This window comes from Rhagoletis pomonella, unplaced genomic scaffold (assembly GCF_013731165.1).
Source record: "Rhagoletis pomonella isolate Grant_MI unplaced genomic scaffold, Rhpom_1.0 Rhpom_scaffold_00007, whole genome shotgun sequence".
NCBI lineage: Eukaryota > Metazoa > Arthropoda > Insecta > Diptera > Tephritidae > Rhagoletis > Rhagoletis pomonella.
The window spans coordinates 15,570,640-15,574,552 of NW_023458561.1; positions in this window are offsets into that span (position 1 = coordinate 15,570,640).

The following is a 3,913-nucleotide window of genomic DNA, read 5'->3' on the forward strand; positions in this document are numbered from 1 at the left end:
TATAGTTTGAAACTATTTTTAAAAGGGCTGCCACTTGCTTAAAAATTGAATTCAATATATACGATAGGTAAGATTAATTTTAACAATATGGATATGGAAGATGAGATGATTTGCCAACTGCCAAAAAATTTAATTCAATTAATTTAAATGAATTACTACGCTAAGGGTATCATCCAAAACGGCTTTGAAAGGGCTTAATTTGCAATTACATTTAGTAGGATTGCTACCTGTTTAGAAAACTAAATTAAATCAAAATAACATATGATTAATAAAACACTATACGGAGTAACCATTATGTTGAGTTTTATTTAAATAATTTTCACCTTATCTAACACGCAGAAATAGTATATAGTAGTTTGTTTTATTTGAAATAACTTTTAACTTTTTAGTGAATCTTTTGTGCCTTCTTAGAATCAATAATTATAAATAATTTCGAATACGTGGCAACTTTGTACAAATATCTCCAGATACCCTTAAAATTAAAAACATTATCTGAATACAAAATTCCATCCGAATCGTTAGAGCCGTTTCCTAGAAACCTTTGGATATATATATACATATTTACAAGAATTGATTGGTAAAGTAATGAGATACATATATACATATATGTAGTTTGAGAAAAAAATAGTACGATTTTACTGCCTTAAAAACTTATTTACAAATTTTTACTAGAACTTACCCTTAAGTAGAGAATTTTTTTTTAAATGTACTGACAACTATTTTCTCCCTGCAACTCTCCAAATTTTTATATTGAACGCACCTTTTCAGCAGTTTTTTTGTTTGTTTCCAAACTATGAACTGTCAAGCATAACACCCAAGCAAGAATCTCAGCGCCCAGAGTTTTAAGAAGGCGTACAGCCGAAAATATGTTTGAAGAGTGTTGCCACCTGTTTGAAAATTTAACTAAAGTACATCGATAAAATAAATGAAATATTACATTACGGGTATTAAATAAAAGAGGTTTAAGAAAGATATCTGTTGGAAATATTTTGGAGAAGGGTTGTAACCAATTTTTAAATTTTAACTCAGTTAAATTGATAAAGTAAATTAAATATTGCCATGTGGATATCAAACTAAAGAATTTTAAGAAGTCGAAAATATTTTAAAGGAGGGTTGCCACCTGTTAAAAAACTATGCGCAATTTTATTGATATACTAAATGATATATTACAATATAGATATTAAATTCAAGAGGTTTAAGAAAGATAGCTGCTGGAAATATTTTTGAGTAAAGTTGCCACATCTTTGAAAATTTAAACTCAGTTATTTTGATAAAATAAATGAAATACGGTAATTTGGGTATCAAACTTTAGATTTTTAAGAAGGCTTACAGCCGAAAATATGCCTGAGGAGGGTTGCCACCTGTTTGAAAATTTAACTCAATATAAATGAAATCGGTATCACTTAAAGAGGTTGAGGAAAGCAAACTTTAGGAAATACTTTTGTGCAGGATTGCCACCTATTTGAAAATTTTAACTCAGTTATATTGATTAAACAAATGAAATATTGCAATGTGGGCAGCGAACTAAAGAGTTTTTAAAAGTCCTACAGTAGAAAGTTTCTTTGAAGAGGGTTACCACCTGTTTGAAAATTTATCTCAATTAAATTGGTAAAATAAATGAAATGTTACAATATCGGTACCAAACTAAAGGCATTTAAAAATCTTGATTTAGAAATCTATATTTATATATATAAAAATGTTGTGTTCCTTTGTCACGGTCATCGAAACTCGAGAACCGCTGAACTGATTTGAATAATTTTTTTTTGTATTGTTCGGTATCATAGCAGGATCATTTATATTACAAAAAGAAATAAATGAAGTATTTCAATATTAAGGTTTACGGCCGAAAATATATTTGAGGGGGGTTGCCACCTGTTTGAAAATTAAACTAAATTTACATAATTGATAAATTAAATGACTTATTAAAATATATGTATTAAATTAAGGAAGTTTAAGATAGATGACTGTTGGAAATATTTTTGAGGAGAGTTGCCACCTTTTTGAAAATTTTAACTCGAAAGCTTAGTATGTTGCACCAATCTATTTTCAATATAAAGCGATAAAATAAATAAACCAACGAAAAATTAGTCCCTTGTCAAATATGTTTGATTTATTATTATTTTTTTATGGATATGTAAAAATGTAGAGCGGGTACGGACGATGTGTGGTGGTTGACGGCCGTTCCTGGTTGAATACGGGAAAATAAGTACCCGCGCTCTTTTCAATAAAATTGAGTTCAACCTCAAAGCAGTAAAACTGTTTGGAGGGGAAGTTAAAAAATAGTTAATTTGGCGGGAAAATTTATGACAGTTTCTAATAAATAAATGTGTACATTAGAGTGGTCCAAAAAAATAAAGTCGGAGTTTTAATGCCGGCACACCCTAGGATTTATCCATATCGAAAAAAATATAGCCCTATTTTTTTTATTTTGAAATCAAAAAATATTTAGGGAGTGCTCAAAGCGTTCAAAGTTTTCCATGTATTTTATATGGAGAAAAAACAATTTTTCGTAGAAATGGTATAAAACTCTTGAAAATCAATATTTTTCGACCGGAAAACTATGGTTCTCTTCAGGAAACTAATATCCAATTGTTTATTCAACCATTTTTTATGATTAAAGATTTTTTATTGGTCCCACCATTGCATTTTCTAAGGGCTTTGGAGGACCTATAAAATATAGTTACCATGAAAAAATTGTTAAAGAAACAATTGAGTATTATTACTGAGAATCTCCTGAAGATCGAAAAATATTGATTTTCAAGAATTCTACACTATTTCTACGAAAAGATGTTTTTTCTCCATATAAAATACATGGAAAACTTTGAGCGCTTTGAGCACTACCTAAATTATTTTTTGTTTCAAAATAAAAAAAAGGGTATATTTTTTTCGCTATATAACAATCCTAGGGGGTGGCGACATTAAAAATACGACCTTATTTTTTTAACATACCTATATTATTAAGCATTACGGTGGACCGTTTTGGATTGATTAAATAAATGAAATATTGCAATGTGGGTATCAAACTAAAGAGTTTTAAGAAGACTTACAATCGAAAATATGTTTGAGGAACAATATGCCAAACGACAGGTATTTGAAAAATCTTGATTTGGAAATATTTTTTATAGGGTTATCATCTATCTAAAAGTAAAGACTGAAAATATTGAAATTAAATGAAATATTACATAACTGGTTCCAAACGAAAAGTATTTGGGAAATCTTTACTAGGGAATTTTTTTAAATCTTTCCACTTATCCAAAATCCGAACATTGTAAATAAATGTAGAATTTACAACATCTTATCAAACGAAGTGATCATATTATCAACGAAGTGCTGGTACACAAATTACTTAATGTAAAAAATTCATAAACAAGTAATTTCCAAGCAAACAACACACCGACTCTAATTCTCATATAAAAGTGTAATAGTACCGTTAATTTTTTCATGATCCAATGATCGGATCTAAACCAAATTAGTATGGGATCACCTGGAAATCGGTTGACGTGGTCCAAAGTTATGCGGTAACATGCATAAAAAAAATCCGACGAATTAATGACCTTCTCCTTTTTTTTGAAGTCGGCTAAAAACTACTGAAACAAATAACAAAATGATAAAAGAGTACCGAAAACAAAAAAACTATCGCATGAAAGCTGTTTAAAAAATACTTAATGAAAACATAAAATTGTTGACACCATTCCCTAGCATTATAAATCAGTCAACTTTTAATCGTAAGCAATTTCGTTTGGGGTCGCCAAGGCCTACTACGTATATTGCGAGTAAAGAAATTTTGAATAACATGAGATAATATTATTATGATTATGATTATCATTACTATTGTGAACTCCTATTCCCAATCAAGGATTCCCAAATTAAAGCGAAAGCAGAAGAGCATTTACGATCGCATGATGCAAATGTT